Raw genomic sequence first — 23971 nt, 5'->3', positions numbered from 1 at the left:
GTGCCGCACTGTCAGAGGGTCAGTACTGAGGGAGCCCCGCACTGTCAGAGGGTCAGTACTGAGGGAGTGCCGCTGTCAGAGGGTCAGTACTGAGTCAGTGCTGCACTGCCAGAGGGTCAGTACTGAGGGAGTGCAGCACTGTCAGAGGCTCAGTACTGAGGGAGTGCTGCACTGTCAGAGGGTCAGTACTGAGGGAGTGCTGCACTGTCAGAGGTTCAGTACTGAGGGAGTGCTGCACTGTCAGAGGGTCAGTACTGAGGGAATGCCGCACTGTCAGAGGGTCAGTACTGAGGGAGCGCTGCACTGTCAGAGGGTCAGTACTGAGGGAGTGCTGCACTGTCAGAGGTTCAGTACTGAGGGAGTGCCGCACTGTCAGAGATTCAGTACTGAGGGTGCGCCGCACTGTCAGAGGGTCAGTACTGAGGGAGTGCTGCACTGTCAGAGGGTCAGTACCGAGGGAGTGCCGCACTATCAGAGGGTCAGTACTGAGGGGGTGCCGCACTGTCAGAGGGTCAGTACTGAGGGAGTGCCGCACTGTCACAGGGTCAGTATTGAGCAAGTGCCGCACTGTCAGAGGGTCAGTACTGAGGGAGTACCGCACTGTCAGAGGGTCAGTACTGAGGGAGTGCAGCACTGTCAGAGGCTCAGTACTGAGGGAGTGCTGCACTGTCAGAGGGTCAGTATGAGGGAGTGCCGCACTGTCAGAGGGCCAGTACTGAGTGAGCGCAGCACTGTCAGAGGGTCAGGACTGAGGGAGTGCCGCACTGTCAGAGGGTCAGTACTGAGGGAGTGCCGCACTGTCAAAGGGTCAGTACTGAGTGAGTGCCGCACTGTCAGAGGGTCAGTACAGGGACAGTGCCGCACTGTCAGAGGGTCAGTACTGAGGGAGGGCCGCACTGTCAGAGGGTCAGTACTGAGGGAGTGCCGCACTGTCAGAGGGTCAGTACTGAGGGAGTGCTGCACTGTCAGAGTGTCAGTACTGAGGGAGTGCTGCACTGTGAGAGGGTCAGTACTGAGGGAGTGCCGCACTGTCAGAGGGTCAGTACTGAGGGAATGCCGCACTGTCAGAGGGTCAGTACTGTGGGAGAGCCGCACTGTCAGAGGGTAAGTACTGAGGGAGCCCCGCACTGTCAGAGGGTCAGTACTCAGGGAGTGCCGCACTGTCAGAGGGTCAGTACTGAGTCAGTGCTGCACTGCCAGAGGGTCAGTACTGAGGGAGTGCAGCACTGTCAGAGGGTCAGTACTGAGGGAGCGCTGCACTGTCAGAGGGTCAGTACTGTGGGAGTGCTGCACTGTCAGAGGGTCAGTACTGAGTGAGTGCCGCACTGTCAGAGGGTCAGTACTGAGGGAGTGCTGCACTGTCAGAGTCAGTACTGAGGGAGCGCAGCACTGTCAGAGGGTCAGTACTGAGGGAGTGCTGCTCTGTCAGAGGGTCAGTACTGAGGGAGTGCCGCACTGTCAGAGGGTCAGTACTGAGGGGGTGCCGCACTGTCAGAGGGTCAGTACTGAGGGAGTGCCGCACTGTTACAGGGTCAGTATTGAGGGAGTGCCGCACTGTCAGAGGGTCAGTACTGAGGGAGTGCCGCACTGTTATAGGGTCAGTACTGAGGGAGTGCCGCACTGTCAGAGGCTGAGTACTGAGGGAGTGCCGCACTGTCAGAGGGTCAGTACTGAGGGAGTGCCGCACTGTCAGAGGCTCAGTACTGAGGGAGTGCCGCACTGTCAGAGGGTCAGTATGAGGGAGTGCCGCACTGTCAGAGGGTCAGTACTGAGGGAGTGCTGCACTATCAGAGGGTCAGTACTGAGGGAGTGCAGCACTGTCAGAGGGTCAGTACTGAGGGAGCGCTGCACTGTCAGAGGGTCAGTACTGAGGGAGCGCCGCACTGTCAGAGAGTCAGTACCGAGGGAGTGCCGCACTGTCAGAGGGTCAGTACTGAGGGAGTGCCGCACTGTCAGAGGGTCAGTACTGAGGGAGTGCTGCACTGTCAGAGGGTCAGTAATGAGGGAGTGCCGCACTGTCAGAGGGTCAGTACCGAGGGAGTGCCGCACTGTCAGAGGGTCAGTATTGAGGGAGTGCCGCACTGTCAGAGGGTCAGTAATGAGGGAGTTCCGCACTGTCAGAGGGTCAGTACTGAGGGAGTGCCGCACTGTCAGAGGGTCAGTACTGAGGGAGTGCCGCACTGCCAGAGGGTCAGTACTGAGGGTGCTCCGCATTGTCAGAGGGTCAGTACTAAGGGAGTGCCGCACTGTCAGAGGGTCAGTACTGAGGGAGCACTGCACTGTCAGAGGGTCAGAACTGAGGGACTGCTGTACTGTCAGAGGGTCAGTACTTAGGGTGTGCTGCACTGTCAGAGGGTCAGTACTGAGGGAGTGCCGCACTGTCAGAGGGTCAGTACTGAGGGAGTGCCGCACTGTCAGAGGGTCAGTACTGAGGGAGTGCCGCACTGTCAGAGGGTCAGTACTGAGGGAGTGCTGCACTGTCAGAGGGTCAGTACTGAGGGAGTGCCGCACTGTCAGAGGGTCAGTACTGAGGGAGTGCTGCACTGTCAGAGGGTCAGTACTGAGGGAGCCCCGCACTGTCAGTGGGTCAGTACTGAGGGAGTGCCGCACTGTCAGAGGGTCAGTACTGAGGGAGTGCCGCACTGTCAGTGGGTCAGTACTGAGGGAGTGCTGCACTGTCAGAGGGTCAGTACTGAGTGAGTGCTACACTGTCAGAGGGTCAGTACTGAGGGAGCCCCGCACTGTCAGAGGGTCAGTACTGAGAGAGCGCCGTACTGTCAGAGGGTCAGTACTGAGGGAGTGCTGCACTGTCAGAGGGTCAGTCCTGAGGGAGTGCTGCACTGTCAGAGGGTCAGTGCTGAGGGAGTGCCGCACTGTCAGAGCGTCATTACTGAGGGAGTGCCGCACTGTCAGAGGGTCAGTGCTGAGGGAGGGCCGCACTGTCAGAGGGTCAGTACTGAGGGAGTGCTGCACTGTCAGAGGGTCAGTACTGAGGGAGTGCTGCACTGTCAGAGAGTCAGTACTGAGGGAGAGCTGCACTGTCAGAGGGTCAGTACTGAGGGAGTGCCGCACTGTCAGAGGGTCAGTACTCAGGCAGTGTCGCACTGTCAGAGGGTCAGTACTGAGGGAGTGCCGCCCTGTCAGAGGGTCAGTACTGAGGGAGTGCCGCAGTGTCAGAGGGTCAGTACTGAGGGAGTGCCGCACTGTCAGAGGGAAAGTGCTGAGGGAGTGCAGCATTGTCAGAGGGTCAGTACTGAGGGAGTGCTGCACTGCCAGAGGGTCAGTACTGAGGTAGTGCTGCACTGTCAGACAGTCAGTACTGAGGGAGTGCTGCACTGTCAGAGGGTCAGTACTGAGGGAGTACAGCACTGTCAGAGGGTCAGTACTGAGGGTGTGCCGCACTGTCAGAGGGTCAGTACTGAGGGAGTACAGCACTGTCAGAGGGTCAGTACTGAGGGAGTGTCGCACTGTCAGAGGGTCAGGACTGAGGGAGTGCTGCACTGTCAGAGGGTCAGTACTGAGTGAGTGTCGCACTGTCAGAGGGTCAGTACTGAGGGAGTGCTGCACTGTCAGAGGGTCAGTACTGAGTGAGTGCTGCACTGTCAGAGGGTCAGTACTGAGGGAGTGCTGCACTGTCAGAGGGTCAGTACTGAGGGAGCGCTGCACTGTCAGAGGGTCAGTACTGAGGGAGTGCCGCACTGTCAGAGGGTCAGTACTGAGGGAGTGCTGCACTGTCAGACGGTCAGTACTGAGGGAGTGCCGCACTGTCAGAGGGTCAGTACTGAGGGATTGCTGCCCTGTCAGAGGGTCAGTACTGAGGGAGTGCTGCCCTGTCAGAGGGTCAGCACTGAGGGAGTGCCGCACTGTCAGAGGGTCAGTACTGAGGGAGTGCTGCCCTGTCAGAGGGTCAGTACTGAGGGAGTGCTGCACTGTCAGAGGGTCAGCACTGAGGGAGTGCCGCACTGTCAGAGGGTCGGTACTGAGGGAATGCCGCACTGTCATAGGGTCAGTACTGAGGGAGTGCCGCACTGTCAGAGGGTCGGTACTGAGGGAGTGCCGCACTGTCAGAGGGTCAGTACTGAGGGAGTGCCGCACTGTCAGAGGGTCAGTACTGAGGGAGCGCCGCACTGTCAGAGTGTCAGTACTGAGGGAGTGCCGCACTGTCAGAGGGTCAGTACTGAGGGAGTGCCGCACTGTCAGAGGGTCAGTACTGAGGGAGTGCCGCACTGTCAGAGGGTCAGTACTGAGGGAGTGCTGCACTGTCAGAGGTTCAGTACTGAGGGAGCGCTGCACTGTCAGACAATCAGTACTGAGGGAGTGCCGCACTGTCAGAGGGTCAGTACTGAGGGAGTGCTGCACTGTCTGAGGGTCAGTACTGAGGGAATGCCGCACTGTCAGAGGGTCAGTACTGAGGGAGCTCCGCACTGTCAGAGGGTCAGTACTGAGGGAGAGCTGCACTGTCAGAGGGTCAGTATGAGGGAGTGTTGCACTGTCAGAGGGTCAGTGCTGAGGGAGTGCCGCACCGTCAGAGGGTCAGTACTGAGGGAGTGCCGCACTGTCAGAGGGTCAGTACTGAGGGAGCCCCGCACTGTCAGAGGGTCAGTACTGAGGGAGTGCCGCTGTCAGAGGGTCAGTACTGAGTCAGTGCTGCACTGCCAGAGGGTCAGTACTGAGGGAGTGCAGCACTGTCAGAGGGTCAGTACTGAGGGAGTGCTGCACTGTCAGAGGGTCAGTACTGAGGGAGTGCTGCACTGTCAGAGGTTCAGTACTGAGGGAGTGCTGCACTGTCAGAGGGTCAGTACTGAGGGAATGCCGCACTGTCAGAGGGTCAGTACTGAGGGAGCGCTGCACTGTCAGAGGGTCAGTACTGAGGGAGTGCTGCACTGTCAGAGGTTCAGTACTGAGGGAGTGCCGCACTGTCAGAGAGTCAGTACTGAGGGTGCGCCGCACTGTCAGAGGGTCAGTACTGAGGGAGTGCTGCACTGTCAGAGGGTCAGTACTGAGGGAGTGCCGCACTGTCAGAGGGTCAGTACTGAGGGGGTGCCGCACTGTCAGAGGGTCAGTACTGAGGGAGTGCCGCACTGTCACAGGGTCAGTATAGAGGGAGTGCCGCACTGTCAGAGGGTCAGTACTGAGGGAGTACCGCACTGTCAGAGGGTCAGTACTGAGGGAGTGCAGCACTGTCTGAGGCTCAGTACTGAGGGAGTGCTGCACTGTCAGAGGGTCAGTATGAGGGAGTGCCGCACTGTCAGAGGGCCAGTACTGAGGGAGCGCAGCACTGTCAGAGGGTCAGGACTGAGGGAGTGCCGCACTGTCAGAGGGTCAGTACTGAGGGAGTGCCGCACTGTCAAAGGGTCAGTACTGAGTGAGTGCCGCACTGTCAGAGGGTCAGTACTGGGACAGTGCCGCACTGTCAGAGGGTCAGTACTGAGGGAGGGCCGCATTGTCAGAGGGTCAGTACTGAGGGAGTGCCGCACTGTCAGAGGGTCAGTACTGAGGGAGTGCTGCACTGTCAGAGTGTCAGTACTGAGGGAGTGCTGCACTGTGAGAGGGTCAGTACTGAGGGAGTGCTGCACTGTCAGAGGGTCAGTACTGAGGGAGTGCCGCACTGTCAGAGGGTCAGTACTGAGGGAGCGCTGCACTGTCAGAGGGTCAGTACTGTGGGAGTGCTGCACTGTCAGAGGGTCAGTACTGAGTGAGTGCCGCACTGTCAGAGGGTCAGTACTGAGGGAGTGCTGCACTGTCAGAGTCAGTACTGAGGGAGCGCAGCACTGTCAGAGGGTCAGTACTGAGGGAGTGCTGCTCTGTCAGAGGGTCAGTACTGAGGGAGTGCCGCACTGTCAGAGGGTCAGTACTGAGGGGGTGCCGCACTGTCAGAGGGTCAGTACTGAGGGAGTGCCGCACTGTTACAGGGTCAGTATTGAGGGAGTGCCGCACTGTCAGAGGGTCAGTACTGAGGGAGTGCCGCACTGTTATAGGGTCAGTACTGAGGGAGTGCCGCACTGTCAGATGCTCAGTACTGAGGGAGTGCCGCACTGTCAGAGGGTCAGTACTGAGGGAGTGCAGCACTGTCAGAGGCTCAGTACTGAGGGAGTGCCGCACTGTCAGAGGGTCAGTATGAGGGAGTGCCGCACTGTCAGAGGGTCAGTACTGAGGGAGCGCAGCACTGTCAGAGGGTCAATACTGAGGGAGTGCCGCACTGTCAGAGGGTCAGTACTGAGGGAGTGCCGCACTGTCAGAGGGTCAGTACTGAGGGAGTGCCGCACTGTCAGAGGGTCAGTACTGAGGGAGTGCTGCACTGTCAGAGGGCCAGTACTGAGGGAGTGCCGCACTGTCAGACGGTCAGTACTGAGGGAGTGCCGCACTGTCAGAGGGTCAGTACTGAGGGAGTGCCGCACTGTCAGAGGGTCAGTACTGAGGGAGTGCCGCACTGTCAGAGGGTCAGTACTGAGGGAGTGCCGCACTGTCAGAGGGTCAGTACTGAGGGAGTGCCGCACTGTCAGAGGGTCAGTACTGAGGGAGTGCGGCACTGTCAGAGGGTCAGTACTGAGGGAGTGCCGCACTGTCAGAGGGTCAGTACTGAGGGAGTGCTGCACTGTCAGAGGGTCAGTACTGAGGGAGCCCCGCACTGTCAGAGGGTCAGTACTCAGGGAGTGCCGCACTGTCAGAGGGTCAGTACTGAGGGAGTGCTGCATTGTCAGAGGGTCAGTACTGAGGGAGTGCCGCACTGTCAGAGGGTCAGTACTGAGGGAGTGCTGCACTGTCAGTGGGTCAGTACTGAGGGAGTGCCGCACTGTCAGAGGATCAGTACTGAGTCAGTGCTGCACTGCCAGAAGGTCAGTACTGAGGGAGTGCTGCACTGTCAGAGGGTCAATACTGAGGGAGTGCCGCACTGTCAGAGGGTCAATACTGAGGGAGTGCCGCACTGTCAGAGGGTCAGTACTGAGGGAGTGCTGCACTGTCAGAGGGTCAGTACTGAGGGAGTGCAGCACTGTCAGAGGGTCAGTACTGAGGGAGTGCTGCACTGTCAGAGGGTCAGTACTGAGGGAGTGCAGCACTGTCAGAGGGTCAGTACTGAGGGAGCGCTGCACTGTCAGAGGTTCAGTACTGAGGGAGTGCTGCACTGTCAGAGGGTCAGTACTGAGGGAATGCCGCACTGTCAGAGGGTCAGTACTGAGGGAGCGCTGCACTGTCAGAGGGTCAGTACTGAGGGAGTGCTGCACTGTCAGAGGTTCAGTACTGAGGGAGTGCCGCACTGTCAGAGAGTCAGTACTGAGGGTGCGCCGCACTGTCAGAGGGTCAGTACTGAGGGAGTGCTGCACTGTCAGAGGGTCAGTACTGAGGGAGTGCCGCACTGTCAGAGGGTCAGTACTGAGGGGGTGCCGCACTGTCAGAGGGTCAGTACTGAGGGAGTGCCGCACTGTCACAGGGTCAGTATAGAGGGAGTGCCGCACTGTCAGAGGGTCAGTACTGAGGGAGTACCGCACTGTCAGAGGGTCAGTACTGAGGGAGTGCAGCACTGTCTGAGGCTCAGTACTGAGGGAGTGCTGCACTGTCAGAGGGTCAGTATGAGGGAGTGCCGCACTGTCAGAGGGCCAGTACTGAGGGAGCGCAGCACTGTCAGAGGGTCAGGACTGAGGGAGTGCCGCACTGTCAGAGGGTCAGTACTGAGGGAGTGCCGCACTGTCAAAGGGTCAGTACTGAGTGAGTGCCGCACTGTCAGAGGGTCAGTACTGGGACAGTGCCGCACTGTCAGAGGGTCAGTACTGAGGGAGGGCCGCATTGTCAGAGGGTCAGTACTGAGGGAGTGCCGCACTGTCAGAGGGTCAGTACTGAGGGAGTGCTGCACTGTCAGAGTGTCAGTACTGAGGGAGTGCTGCACTGTGAGAGGGTCAGTACTGAGGGAGTGCTGCACTGTCAGAGGGTCAGTACTGAGGGAGTGCCGCACTGTCAGAGGGTCAGTACTGAGGGAGCGCTGCACTGTCAGAGGGTCAGTGCTGTGGGAGTGCTGCACTGTCAGAGGGTCAGTACTGAGTGAGTGCCGCACTGTCAGAGGGTCAGTACTGAGGGAGTGCTGCACTGTCAGAGTCAGTACTGAGGGAGCGCAGCACTGTCAGAGGGTCAGTGCTGAGGGAGTGCCGCACTGTCAGAGGGTCAGTACTGAGGGAGTGCCGCACTGTCAGAGGGTCAGTACTGAGGGAGTGCTGCTCTGTCAGAGGGTCAGTACTGAGGGAGTGCCGCACTGTCAGAGGGTCAGTACTGAGGGGGTGCCGCACTGTCAGAGGGTCAGTACTGAGGGAGTGCCGCACTGTTACAGGGTCAGTATTGAGGGAGTGCCGCACTGTCAGAGGGTCAGTACTGAGGGAGTGCCGCACTGTTATAGGGTCAGTACTGAGGGAGTGCCGCACTGTCAGAGGCTCAGTACTGAGGGAGTGCCGCACTGTCAGAGGGTCAGTACTGAGGGAGTGCCGCACTGTCAGAGGCTCAGTACTGAGGGAGTGCCGCACTGTCAGAGGGTCAGTATGAGGGAGTGCCGCACTGTCAGAGGGTCAGTACTGAGGGAGCGCAGCACTGTCAGAGGGTCAATACTGAGGGAGTGCCGCACTGTCAGAGGGTCAGTACTGAGGGAGTGCCGCACTGTCAGAGGGTCAGTACTGAGGGAGTGCCGCACTGTCAGAGGGTCAGTACTGAGGGAGTGCTGCACTGTCAGAGGGCCAGTACTGAGGGAGTGCCGCACTGTCAGACGGTCAGTACTGAGGGAGTGCCGCACTGTCAGAGGGTCAGTACTGAGGGAGTGCCGCACTGTCAGAGGGTCAGTACTGAGGGAGTGCCGCACTGTCAGAGGGTCAGTACTGAGGGAGTGCCGCACTGTCAGAGGGTCAGTACTGAGGGAGTGCCGCACTGTCAGAGGGTCAGTACTGAGGGAGTGCGGCACTGTCAGAGGGTCAGTACTGAGGGAGTGCCGCACTGTCAGAGGGTCAGTACTGAGGGAGTGCTGCACTGTCAGAGGGTCAGTACTGAGGGAGCCCCGCACTGTCAGAGGGTCAGTACTCAGGGAGTGCCGCACTGTCAGAGGGTCAGTACTGAGGGAGTGCTGCATTGTCAGAGGGTCAGTACTGAGGGAGTGCCGCACTGTCAGAGGGTCAGTACTGAGGGAGTGCTGCACTGTCAGTGGGTCAGTACTGAGGGAGTGCCGCACTGTCAGAGGATCAGTACTGAGTCAGTGCTGCACTGCCAGAGGGTCAGTACTGAGGGAGTGCTGCACTGTCAGAGGGTCAATACTGAGGGAGTGCCGCACTGTCAGAGGGTCAATACTGAGGGAGTGCCGCACTGTCAGAGGGTCAGTACTGAGGGAGTGCTGCACTGTCAGAGGGTCAGTACTGAGGGAGTGCTGCACTGTCAGAGGGTCAGTACTGAGGGAGTGCTGCACTGTCAGAGGGTCAGTACTGAGGGAGCCCCGCACTGTCAGAGGGTCAATACTGAGGGAGTGCCGCACTGTCAGAGGGTCAGTACTGAGGGAGTGCTGCACTGTCAGAGGGTCAGTACTGAGGGAGTGCCGCACTGTCAGAGGGTCAGTACTGAGGGAGTGCCGCACTGTCAGAGGGTCGGTACTGAGGGAGTGCCGCACTGTCAGAGGGTCAGTACTGAGGGAGTGCCGCACTGTCAGAGGGTCGGTACTGAGGGAGTGCCGCACTGTCAGAGGGTCAGTACTGAGGGTGTGCCTCACTGTCAGAGGGTCAGTACTGAGGGTGTGCCTCACTGTCAGAGGGTCAGTACTGAGGGAGTGCTGCACTGTCAGAGGGTCAGTACTGTGGGATATGCTGTGGAATGGGAGTCTGTAAACTGGCGCCTTGTCTGCGCTCCCAGGTGGATCTGACAGACTCTCCAATATTCTGAAGCGGGGGAGGTGGGCGGGTGAGAGGGTGAAAGGGTTGGCGGTGAGGCCTCAAGTTCCTCCCCCTGTGTCATGCAGCCAATATTTACCAATCACCCGACGTCACTCAAACAGATTGCCTGGTGGAGATGGCGTAGTTGCCCGTGGGATCTCCTGTGTGCCAACTTGCCGCCCCCTTTTCCTTCAATGCGGAGATCACCAATGAGTTCAATCGATACAGAATTCGAGAGTGGCAGGGAAGCAGGAGACGCGGGTTACAAATGTCATCTGTGAGGCAGCGACTGAATAACCAACCCTAATTGGTCTGTATATACACCGCCTTCATGATGCTCATCTCATTCTATTGGACATAACAGAGACAAAAGTCGCAATGATAACAGTTTTGTCCTGCTCGCCCTGTGGTCTTTTACTCTGAGATTACTTACAGCACTTGCCTGCCTGACTGCCTTTCCCATTATTATAAAAATTGATATGTGGTTCTCCACAGATCACAGTCCTGATCAGCAGAGCCTGGGACTAAAGCCCACAATCAATAGCAACCACCTCATGGGGAATTCACTCAAAAGAAAAACATGTCTTGTCACCCTGAAGGACAAGTAACGGTCGTGTTTCACCAAAGGTCTGAGACTTCGGTGTTCTTCCACGACGCACAGGGTGACACCGTCCTTCTGGGGATAATTGGAGATGATCGATTTCGTTCCCTGTCAATCACACTGCTGGAAGTGACTATGTTTTGAGACAGACACACACACATCGTGTACAATATGGAACGATCTGCACTGTAAATTCTATGAAATCTATCCATCATTGAATTTACAGTGCATAAGGAGGCCATTCAGCCCCTTGCATCTACACCAACCCTTTGAAAGAGCGTCCGACCGAGGCCCACTCCCCCACCCTGTCCCCGTAACCCTACCCAACTCGCACACCTTTGGACTGTGGGAGGAAACCGGAGCACCCGGAGGAAACCCACGCAGACACGGGGAGGACGTGCAGACTCCGCACAGACAGTGACCCAAGCCGGAATAGAACCTGGGACCCTGGCGCTGTGAAGCAGCGGTACAAACCACCGTGCCAACCTGCCCCCTGGAAGAGATATCCTGTTGTATTGTGGGATGCTTGGCTTTGTCAGCGTGCTGGGGGCTTGTGGTGGTTTGCGAGTGAAGCAGAACAATGGGTTAATGGCTCAGAGAATGAAGCAGCGATGTGTGTCATGTTGTCGCAGTGAGACCAGCAGTCACGGGCCAGACACTCTTCGGGAAGATCGCGCAAGGGAGACCTGGTGGTTTGACCATTGGGATGGGGAAATAAAAGCCGTTTTGAAGGCACGTATTTGACTCAGAGCCGTGTCAGCCACGTACAGAGGGAAGCCACTGCAGACTAGGTCATGAGATCACCCATAAAACAGTAACGTTTCTCCCGTTGGCACAGAGTGAAGAACGAGAGATGAACGGTACGTACGCTAGCAGCTTCTGCTGTGCACATCGATTCAATTTGATTGATTTATTGTCACCTGTACCGAAGTTCAGTGAAAAGTATTTTTCTGCGGCCGAGGAAACGTACACAGCAGACAAAAAAAAAAGATAGTTACAGTGAATGCGAAAAATTACACAGTACAGCGACAAATAAATAATTAGTTAGCAGTGTGCAACAAGGGCAAAATAACAAAGCACATACATGAGCAAGAGCAGCATAGGGCGTCGTGAATAGTGTTCTTACAGGGAACAGATCAGTCCGAGGGGGAGTGGTTGAGGAGTCTGGTAGCTGTGGGGAAGAAGCTGTTCCTATGTCTGGATGTGCGGGTCTTCAGACTTCTGTACCTTCTGCCTGATGGAAGGGTCTGGAAGAGGGCACTGCCTGTGTGGGAGGGGTCTCTGATATTGCTGTCTGCCTTCCTGAGGCAGCGGGAGGTGTAGACAGAATCAATGGGAGTGTGGCAAGCTTGTGTGATGCGTCGGGCCGAGTTTACCACACTCTGCAGTGTTCGGATGAGGAGGTGGTCTGTTTAGTTACGACTGACCAGCCTTCAACCGCCCCGCTTAGGTTTTGCAGAGAACGGGGAAGATAAACTGGCCTTTGGGCAAATTACTTGTCAACGCATAACAACAACTTGCATTTATATCACATCCCTAATCAGAAAGTGGCAGATTATTCTGGCGAAACCACGGAGGAATTTGCAAACTGACGTGAGAACGATAAAATGGAGGTATGGTCGAACCGGGAACAAACGCAGGTCAGCGAGCACGAGGGTGATGTGTGAAAGGGATGTGGCGTGGGTGTTGGACTGCCTCAAGTCGATGGAGGGGTCGAGATGGGCGAGCTGGCTGGCTGTGCTTGGCATGGGCGCGTTAATAAAGAAACGGAAGGTGATTCCTGCACCTTTTGCACCTTACATGGCTGATGGGACAGAGGTGGGTGTAGATTGTTAAGGTGCAGGACACGGAGCACATATTAAGGGAGACTGCTGGGACACTGGGGCAGCGGGTCAGAAGCGGGCATAGGCAGCGCTGCATTCTGTGAATAAGCCAAGAAAAGTATCCGTGTCTAGTTCCACACCTCACTTACCGACTTGGGATCAGGTGAACATCGATGGCCTTGCCTGTCGATAGGGTCTGGACCGATTGTTGGAGCTGAAATCAAAACATAGAGCTTTACTTTACTGAGTTTATTGACTAGATCAGTCTCACAGCTCTCCTCCCACACAGCCCAGTCATCCCCTCTGTCAAAATAAACGATCAACACGAAAAACTAATGAAGGGCGGGGGGGGGGGGGGGGGGGGGGGGGGCGGGGGTGACAGCCCCTGGTGGGGAAATCCCCCATTTATACTCTTCTAATAAAACCAATGATCAATAAATGAAACAAGTATAGCAGGGGAACTGTAACTGATATAGAACATCAGAAGGCACTTTCACGAATTAAATTGAAATGTTATCATAGAATTTACAGTGCAGAAGGAGGCCATTCGGCCCATCGAGTCTGCACCGGCTCTTGGAAAGAGCACCCTACCCAAGGTCAACACCTCCACCCTATCCCCACAACCCAGTAACTCCACCCAACACTAAGGGCAATTTTGGACACTAAGGGCAATTGATCACGGCCAATCCACCTAACCTGCACACCTTTGGACTGTGGGAGGAAACCGGAGCACCCGGAGGAAACCCACGCAGACACGGGGAGGATGTGCAGACTCCGCACAGACAGTGACCCAGCGGGGAATCGAACCTGGGACCCTGGAGCTGTGAAGCAATTGTGCTAACCACTGTGCTACCGTGCTGCCCTTTCTATCCCAAGGGGTGATGATGCACCACCCTATTTCCCCACGGTGCCCAATGGTTATCGAAGGCCTGAAGCGTGCCCTCTTTATATGTGCTCAAGACAGTTTATACCCACCCCCTCTTTCTCTGACCCTTGACACAAACAAACTGATGCGCGATCAATTACAATCAAAGACGAGGTTGTAACATAACTGAAGGCTTTAATAGACTAGAACTGTTCCCCAGCAGCTTCGGTACAGAATGAGGGCTGCTGGGACGGCACCGGTTCTTATACCCCGCCTGTCAGGGCGGAGCTACGTACCAACAGCTAATGGTAAACTCCTAGGTTTAACCAATGGTCTTCAGCCTCTTGGGTACTGTAATACCTGATAATACCACACAAACATTAACCACGATACTGACAAGGGAGGTTAACATTGCAACCCAACACTGGAAATGGACAGAAATGAAGGTGGTTCACCTTTCCCGCCGGGAGCGGGCCCCCCCTCCCCCAGTGGGTTTCCCAGTGGGGAGGGGGTGGTTACAATCCCACTGACAAACGGCGGGAAGGTAGAATCCCGTCACCAGCGAACGGCGCGCCGGTGTGAGAGCCACGCAGCTGGGACGCCGGAGGATCCAGCCCCACAGTCTCTGCAGCGGAGGATCCCGATCCACTCTGCTTGGGACTCTGTTCCAACCTGCTTCCCACTGAAACCACCTTGCTCCAACTGCAAACGTGCCGGGTCAAACAGGCTGTGAGTGGGGCAGGGGGGGCCGGGCAGTGCCCACTCTGGGTGCCGTCTCACTCCTTCAGGGTGTGGACATGACCCTGCGTCCCCAGGTGGAACCGACGCATCGGCGTGGAGCGTGGTGACTCTTCACAGCCCCTTCCCCTCACACCCAATGCCTGCTTCCAGCTCACTCCAGCGGTGAAAACGATCTGTAGGCACTTCGCTTCGAAGCAGAGGACTTTGCTTGCATTTAATTCTCTTTATCGTTGTCACAATTTACGTTAATGAAGTTACTGTGAAAGGCCCCTAGTCGCCACATTCCGGCGCCTGTTCGGGTACACTGAGGGAGAATTCAGAATGTCCAATTCACCTAACAGCACGTCTTTCGGGACTTGTGGGAGGAAACCGGAGCGCCCGGAGGAAACCCACGCAGACACGGGGAGAACATGCAGACTCCGCACAGACAGTGACCCAAGCCGGGAATCGAACCTGGGACCCTGGCGCTGCGAAGCCACAGAGCTAACCGCTGTGCTACCGTGCCGACCACTTGTGACTCACCCTTCATTTCTGCCGCCTGCTGGGGGCCGTGTATCTTTGTTTTTTACAGCCCCTTGCCTGGAATACAAAGTCAGTCGGAATGTAAGAGGGAGCCAGGCCGCGCGGGGAGTTGAGAGTTGCGCGCGGTTGGTCACATTCCCAGGAGCGGGCTTGCAGAGAACACAAAGAACCATCGCAAAGCAGTGCAGCAAAGACGGCCACGGCCCTCTGACCTCCCCGGGCAGGAGCACCGTGAATGTGGAAATACCCCGGGCATCCCGGGGCACCGTGCGATGTACACACACACAGCCGAGCAGCCGGGTTACTCTGTGGCGACAACTGGGAGTTACAATCAAACCGGCCCCTGGGTGGAGCGACAGGCGTTAAATTATTGTGCGGGGGAAATGGAGCAACCTGTTACCGGGAGGCTGCCCTGCCATTGACCACAACACATAGCAACCAGTGACCTGCCTCTGCGGCTAAGCCCTTTGGCGGTCCAAGGGGCCGGTGTACTCGATACGCCGATGGGGGATCGTGATTCGGTCGTCTCAACGGAGAACATCAGACTAGGATTCAAACAAAAACTATTTGTTGCTGACTGACTACTCGAAAGGGTTATTTCAATGTATCAGATTGAAGCGGTGGGGACTGACAGCCCAACACTCACCAACACTAACTAACACTAAACAACACTCAGAAACTACAGAGCGACACACTCCGCACCAACACCTTCTGCAGGATCGCATGGTGGGTCCTGCAAACTCGCACCACCTTCTGGTCGGATGCTAAAACTACAACAGTAAAACATATCACTTACAGTGCATCCCCAGGTGATGAAGATCTATTCATGTTCTGTACAGGTGAATCATGTTCTGTACAGGTGAATCATGTTCTGTCCAGGTGAATCATGTTCTGTACAGGTGAATCGTGTTCTGTACAGGTGAACCACGTTCTGTACAGGTGAATCGTGTTCTGTACAGGTGAATCGTGTTCTGTACAGGTGAATCGTGTTCTGTACAGGTGAACCACGTTCTGTACAGGTGAATCATGTTCTGTCCAGGTGAATCATGTCCTGTACAGGTGAATCGTGTTCTGTACAGGTGAACCACGTTCTGTACAGGTGAATCATGTCCTGTACAGGTGAATCATGTTCTGTACAGGTGAACCACGTTCTGTACGGGTGAATCATGTCCTGTACAGGTGAATCATGTTCTGTACAGGTGAACCACGTTCTGTACAGGTGAATCATGTTCTGTACAGGTGAACCACGTTCTGTACAGGTGAATCATGTCCTGTACAGGTGAATCATGTTCTGTACAGGTGAATCATGTTCTGTACAGGTGAACCACGTTCTGTACAGGTGAATCATGTTCTGTACAGGTGAACCACGTTCTGTACAGGTGAATCATGTCCTGTACAGGTGAATCATGTTCTGTACAGGTGAATCATGTTCTGTACAGGTGAACCACGTTCTGTACAGGTGAATCATGTTCTGTACAGGTGAATCATGTTCTATACAGGTGAATCATGTTCTGTACAGGTGAATCATGTTCTGTACCAGTGAATCATGTTCTGTACAGGTGAATCATGTTCTGTACAGGTGAATCATGTTCTATACAGGTGATTCATGTTCTGTACAAGTGAATCATGTTCTGTACAGGTGAATCATGTTCTATACAGGTGAATCATGTTCTGTCCAAGTGAATCATGTTCTGTACAGGTGCATCATGTTCTGTACAGGTGAATCATGTTCTGTACAGGTGAATCATGTTCTGTACAGGTGAATCATGTTCTATACAGGTGAATCATGTTCTGTACAGGTGCATCATGTTCTGTTCTGGTGAATCATGTTCTGTCCAGGTGAATCATGTTCTGTACAGGTGAATCATGTTCTATACAGGTGAATCATGTTCTGTACAGGCAAATCATGTTCTGTACAGGTGAATCATGTTCTATACAGGTGAATCATGTTCTGTACAGGTGAATCATGTTCTGTACAGGTGAATCATGTTCTGTACAAGTGAATCATGTTCTGTACAGGTGAATCATGTTCTGTACAGGTGAATCATGTTCTGTACAGGTGCATCATGTTCTGTACAGGTGAATCATGTTCTGTACAGGTGAACCACGTTCTGTACAGGTGAATTATGTTCTGTACAGGTGAATCATGTTCTGTACAGGTGAATCATGTTCTATACAGGTGAATCATGTTCTGTCCAAGTGAATCATGTTCTGTACAGGTGAATCATGTTCTGTACAGGTGAATCATGTTCTGTACAGGTGCATCATGTTCTGTACAGGTGAATCATGTTCTGTACAGGTGAACCACGTTCTGTACAGGTGAATCATGTTCTGTACAGGTGAATCATGTTCTGTACAGGTGAATTATGTTCTGTACAGGTGAATCATGTTCTGGTACAGGTGAATCATGTTCTATACAGGTGAATCATGTTCTGTCCAAGTGAATCATGTTCTGTACAGGTGAATCATGTTCTGTACAGGTGAATCATGTTCTGTACAGGTGAATCATGTTCTGTACAAGTGAATCATGTTCTGTACAGGTGAATCATGTTCTGTACAGGTGAATCATGTTCTATACAGGTGAATCATGTTCTGTACAAGTGAATCATGTTCTATACAGGTGAATCATGTTCTGTCCAAGTGAATCATGTTCTGTACAGGTGCATCATGTTCTGTACAGGTGAATCATGTTCTGTACAGGTGAATCATGTTCTATACAGGTGAATCATGTTCTGTACAGGTGCATCATGTTCTGTTCTGGTGAATCATGTTCTGTCCAGGTGAATCATGTTCTGTACAGGTGAATCGTGTTCTGTACAGGTGAATCGTGTTCTGTACAGGTGAATCATGTTCTATACAGGTGAATCATGTTCTGTACAGGTGCATCATGTTCTGTACAGGTGAATCGTGTTCTGTACAGGTTAATCGTTTTCTATACAGGTTAATCATGTTCTATACAGGTGAATCATGTTCTGTACAGGCAAATCATGTTCTGTACAGGTGAATCATGTTCTATACAGGTGAATCATGTTCTGTACAGGTGAATCATGTTCTGTACAGGTGAATCATGTTCTGTACAAGTGAATCATGTTCTGTACAGGTGAATCATGTTCTATACAGGTGAATCATGTTCTGTACAGGTGCATCATGTTCTGTAAAGTGAATCATGTTCTGTACAGGTGAACCACGTTCTGTACAGGTGCATCATGTTCTGTACAGGTAAACCATGTTCTGTACAGGTGAATCATGTTCTATACAGGTTAATCATGTTCTATACAGGTGAATCATGTTCTGTCCAAGTGAATCATGTTCTGTACAGGTGAATCATGTTCTGTACAGGTGAATCATGTTCTGTACAAGTGAATCATGTTCTTTACAGGTGAATCATGTTCTGTACAGGTGAATCATGTTCTATACAGGTGAATCATGTTCTGTACAAGTGAATCATGTTCTGTACAGGTGAATCATGTTCTATACAGGTGAATCATGTTCTGTCCAAGTGAATCATGTTCTGTACAGGTGCATCATGTTCTGTACAGGTGAATCATGTTCTGTACAGGTGAATCATGTTCTATACAGGTGAATCATGTTCTGTACAGGTGCATCATGTTCTGTTCTGGTGAATCATGTTCTGTCCAGGTGAATCATGTTCTGTACAGGTGAATCGTGTTCTGTACAGGTGAATCATGTTCTATACAGGTGAATCATGTTCTGTACAGGTGCATCATGTTCTGTACAGGTGAATCGTGTTCTGTACAGGTTAATCGTGTTCTGTACAGGTGAATCATGTTCTATACAGGTGAATCATGTTCTGTACAGGTAAATCATGTTCTGTACAGGCGAATCATGTTCTATACAGGTGAATCATGTTCTATACAGGCAAATCATGTTCTGTACAGGTGAATCATGTTCTATACAGGTGAATCATGCTCTGTACAGGTGAATCATGTTCTGTACAGATGAATCATGTTCTGTACAGGTGAACCATGTTCTCTACAGGTGAATCATGTTCTGTCCAAGTGAATCATGTTCTGTACAGGTGAATCATGTTCCATACAGGTGAATCATGTTCTGTATAGGTGCATCATGTTCTGTACAGGTGAATCGTGTTCTGTACTGGTGAATCATGTTCTATACAGGTGAATCGCGTTCTGTACAGGTGAATCATGTTCTATACAGGTGAATCATGTTCTGTACAGGTGCATCATGTTCTGTACAGGTAAACCATGTTCTGTACAGGTGAATCATGTTCTATACAGGTTAATCATGTTCTATACAGGTGAATCATGTTCTGTACAGGCAAATCATGTTCTGTACAGGTGTATCATGTTCTATACAGGTGAATCATGTTCTGTACAGGTGAATCATGTTCTGTACAGGTGAATCATGTTCTGTCCAAGTGAATCATGTTCTATACAGGTGAATCATGTTCTATACAGGTGAATCATGTTCTGTATTGGTGCATTATGTTCTGTACAAGTGAATCATGTTCTGTACAGGTGAACCACGTTCTGTACAGGTGCATCATGTTCTGTACAGGTAAACCATGTTCTGTACAGGTGAATCATGTTCTATACAGGTTAATCATGTTCTATACAGGTGAATCATGTTCTGTACAGGCAAATCATGTTCTGTACAGGTGAATCATGTTCTATACAGGTGAATCATGTTCTGTACAGGTGAATCATGTTCTGTACAGGTGAATCATGTTCTATACAGGTGAATCATGTTCTGTACAGGTGCATCATGTTCTGTTCTGGTGAATCATGTTCTGTCCAGGTGAATCATGTTCTGTACAGGTGAATCATGTTCTATACAGGTGAATCATGTTCTGTACAGGCAAATCATGTTCTGTACAGGTGAATCATGTTCTATACAGGTGAATCATGTTCTGTACAGGTGAATCATGTTCTGTACAGGTGAATCATGTTCTGTACAAGTGAATCATGTTCTGTACAGGTGAATCATGTTCTGTACAGGTGAATCATGTTCTGTACAGGTGCATCATGTTCTGTACAGGTGAATCATGTTCTGTACAGGTGAACCACGTTCTGTACAGGTGAATTATGTTCTGTACAGGTGAATCATGTTCTGTACAGGTGAATCATGTTCTATACAGGTGAATCATGTTCTGTCCAAGTGAATCATGTTCTGTACAGGTGAATCATGTTCTGTACAGGTGAATCATGTTCTGTACAGGTGCATCATGTTCTGTACAGGTGAATCATGTTCTGTACAGGTGAACCACGTTCTGTACAGGTGAATCATGTTCTGTACAGGTGAATTATGTTCTGTACAGGTGAATCATGTTCTGGTACAGGTGAATCATGTTCTATACAGGTGAATCATGTTCTGTCCAAGTGAATCATGTTCTGTACAGGTGAATCATGTTCTGTACAGGTGAATCATGTTCTGTACAGGTGAATCATGTTCTGTACAAGTGAATCATGTTCTGTACAGGTGAATCATGTTCTGTACAGGTGAATCATGTTCTATACAGGTGAATCATGTTCTGTACAAGTGAATCATGTTCTGTACAGGTGAATCATGTTCTATACAGGTGAATCATGTTCTGTCCAAGTGAATCATGTTCTGTACAGGTGCATCATGTTCTGTACAGGTGAATCATGTTCTGTACAGGTGAATCATGTTCTATACAGGTGAATCATGTTCTGTACAGGTGCATCATGTTCTGTTCTGGTGAATCATGTTCTGTCCAGGTGAATCATGTTCTGTACAGGTGAATCGTGTTCTGTACAGGTGAATCGTGTTCTGTACAGGTGAATCATGTTCTATACAGGTGAATCATGTTCTGTACAGGTGCATCATGTTCTGTACAGGTGAATCGTGTTCTGTACAGGTTAATCGTTTTCTGTACAGGTGAATCATGTTCTATACAGGTGAATCATGTTCGGTACAGGTAAATCATGTTCTGTACAGGCGAATCATGTTCTATACAGGTGAATCATGTTCTATACAGGCAAATCATGTTCTGTACAGGTGAATCATGTTCTATACAGGTGAATCATGCTCTGTACAGGTGAATCATGTTCTGTACAGATGAATCATGTTCTGTACAGGTGAACCATGTTCTCTACAGGTGAATCATGTTCTGTCCAAGTGAATCATGTTCTGTACAGGTGAATCATGTTCCATACAGGTGAATCATGTTCTGTATAGGTGCATCATGTTCTGTACAGGTGAATCGTGTTCTGTACAGGTGAATCATGTTCTATACAGGTGAATCGCGTTCCGTACAGGTGAATCATGTTCTATACAGGTGAATCATGTTCTGTACAGGTGCATCATGTTCTGTACAGGTAAACCATGTTCTGTACAGGTGAATCATGTTCTATACAGGTTAATCATGTTCTATACAGGTGAATCATGTTCTGTACAGGCAAATCATGTTCTGTACAGGTGAATCATGTTCTGTACAGGTGAATCATGTTCTGTACAGGTGAATCATGTTCTGTACAAGTGAATCATGTTCTGTACAGGTGAATCATGTTCTATACAGGTGAATCATGTTCTGTACAGGTGCATCATGTTCTGTAAAGTGAATCATGTTCTGTACAGGTGAACCACGTTCTGTACAGGTGCATCATGTTCTGTACAGGTAAACCATGTTCTGTACAGGTGAATCATGTTCTATACAGGTTAATCATGTTCTATACAGGTGAATCATGTTCTGTACAGGTGAATCATGTTCTGTACAGGTGAATTATGTTCTGTACAGGTGAATCATGTTCTGGTACAGGTGAATCATGTTCTATACAGGTGAATCATGTTCTGTCCAAGTGAATCATGTTCTGTACAGGTGAATCATGTTCTGTACAGGTGAATCATGTTCTGTACAAGTGAATCATGTTCTGTACAGGTGAATCATGTTCTGTACAGGTGAATCATGTTCTATACAGGTGAATCATGTTCTGTACAAGTGAATCATGTTCTGTACAGGTGAATCATGTTCTATACAGGTGAATCATGTTCTGTCCAAGTGAATCATGTTCTGTACAGGTGCATCATGTTCTGTACAGGTGAATCATGTTCTGTACAGGTGAATCATGTTCTATACAGGTGAATCATGTTCTGTACAGGTGCATCATGTTCTGTTCTGGTGAATCATGTTCTGTCCAGGTGAATCATGTTCTGTACAGGTGAATCGTGTTCTGTACAGGTGAATCATGTTCTATACAGGTGCATCATGTTCTGTACAGGTGAATCGTGTTCTGTACAGGTTAATCGTGTTCTGTACAGGTGAATCATGTTCTATACAGGTGAATCATGTTCTGTACAGGTAAATCATGTTCTGTACAGGCGAATCATGTTCTATACAGGTGAATCATGTTCTATATAGGCAAATCATGTTCTGTACAGGTGAATCATGTTCTATACAGGTGAATCATGCTCTGTACAGGTGAATCATGTTCTGTACAGATGAATCATGTTCTGTACAGGTGAACCATGTTCTCTACAGGTGAATCATGTTCTGTCCAAGTGAATCATGTTCTGTACAGGTGAATCATGTTCCATACAGGTGAATCATGTTCTGTATAGGTGCATCATGTTCTGTACAGGTGAATCGTGTTCTGTACAGGTGAATCATGTTCTATACAGGTGAATCGCGTTCTGTACAGGTGAATCATGTTCTATACAGGTGAATCATGTTCTGTACAGGTGCATCATGTTCTGTACAGGTAAACCATGTTCTGTACAGGTGAATCATGTTCTATACAGGTTAATCATGTTCTATACAGGTGAATCATGTTCTGTACAGGCAAATCATGTTCTGTACAGGTGTATCATGTTCTATACAGGTGAATCATGTTCTGTACAGGTGAATCATGTTCTGTACAGGTGAATCATGTTCTGTCCAAGTGAATCATGTTCTATACAGGTGAATCATGTTCTATACAGGTGAATCATGTTCTGTATTGGTGCATTATGTTCTGTACAAGTGAATCATGTTCTGTACAGGTGAACCACGTTCTGTACAGGTGCATCATGTTCTGTACAGGTAAACCATGTTCTGTACAGGTGAATCATGTTCTATACAGGTTAATCATGTTCTATACAGGTGAATCATGTTCTGTACAGGCAAATCATGTTCTGTACAGGTGAATCATGTTCTATACAGGTGAATCATGTTCTGTACAGGTGAATCATGTTCTGTACAGGTGAATCATGTTCTGTACAAGTGAATCATGTTCTGTACAGGTGAATCATGTTATGTACAGGTGAATCATGTTCTGTACAGGTGCATCATGTTCTGTACAGGTGAACCACGTTCTGTACAGGTGAATTATGTTCTGTACAGGTGAATCATGTTCTGTACAGGTGAATCATGTTCTATACAGGTGAATCATGTTCTGTCCAAGTGAATCATGTTCTATACAGGTGAATCATGTTCTATACAGGTGAATCATGTTCTGTATTGGTGCATTATGTTCTGTACAAGTGAATCATGTTCTGTACAGGTGAACCACGTTCTGTACAGGTGCATCATGTTCTGTACAGGTAAACCATGTTCTGTACAGGTGAATCATGTTCTATACAGGTTAATCATGTTCTATACAGGTGAATCATGTTCTGTACAGGCAAATCATGTTCTGTACAGGTGAATCATGTTCTATACAGGTGAATCATGTTCTGTACAGGTGAATCATGTTCTGTACAGGTGAATCATGTTCTGTACAAGTGAATCATGTTCTGTACAGGTGAATCATGTTATGTACAGGTGAATCATGTTCTGTACAGGTGCATCATGTTCTGTACAGGTGAACCACGTTCTGTACAGGTGAATTATGTTCTGTACAGGTGAATCATGTTCTGTACAGGTGAATCATGTTCTATACAGGTGAATCATGTTCTGTCCAAGTGAATCATGTTCTGTACAGGTGAATCATGTTCTGTACAGGTGAATCATGTTCTGTATAGGTGCATCATGTTCTGTACAGGTGAATCGTGTTCTGTACAGGTGAATCATGTTCTATACAGGTGAATCGCGTTCTGTACAGGTGAATCATGTTCTATACAGGTGAATCATGTTCTGTACAGGTGCATCATGTTCTGTACAGGTAAACCATGTTCTGTACAGGTGAATCATGTTCTATACAGGTTAATCATGTTCTATACAGGCGAATCATGTTCTGTACAGGCAAATCATGTTCTGTACAGGTGAATCATGTTCTATACAGGTGAATCATGTTCTGTACAGGTGAATCATGTTCTGTACAGGTGAATCATGTTCTGTACAGGTGAATCATGTTCTGTACAGGTGAATCATGTTCTGTACAGGTGATAGTCTACCTATCATGACAGCCGGCGCCGCTGAATTTTGGGTGAAGGCTCCACCTTACAATCTTTCTTTCAGGTTGGTGCTGCCGATGTTCCGGAAACCCCTCTCAAAGTGACCGTGGAACGTTTGGAAGAGTAAGATGCTGAACACACGCGTTAGGAACAGCCTCCAGCCCGCTCCGCCATTCAATAAGATCGTGGCTGAGTGTCACCTCAATCCACACTCCACCTA

The 23971-nt window shown here is 50.7% G+C and overlaps 1 long non-coding RNA gene across 2 annotated transcripts in view; it reads right to left on the bottom strand.

The window, feature by feature from the left end:
• LOC140396725 (uncharacterized) overlaps positions 1-23971 on the bottom strand; it is a 381686-nt gene that overhangs the window by 35212 nt on the left and 322503 nt on the right. For both annotated transcript variants that reach the window (XR_011936603.1, XR_011936604.1), the window contains exon 4: positions 12461-12525. This is a non-coding gene — a long non-coding RNA (uncharacterized lncRNA). The remainder of the gene's footprint in view (positions 1-12460; positions 12526-23971) is intronic.

Source organism: Scyliorhinus torazame, chromosome 20 (genome assembly GCF_047496885.1).
Source record: "Scyliorhinus torazame isolate Kashiwa2021f chromosome 20, sScyTor2.1, whole genome shotgun sequence".
Lineage (NCBI taxonomy): Eukaryota > Metazoa > Chordata > Chondrichthyes > Carcharhiniformes > Scyliorhinidae > Scyliorhinus > Scyliorhinus torazame.
This window is presented reverse-complemented; position numbering and strand designations above follow the sequence as displayed.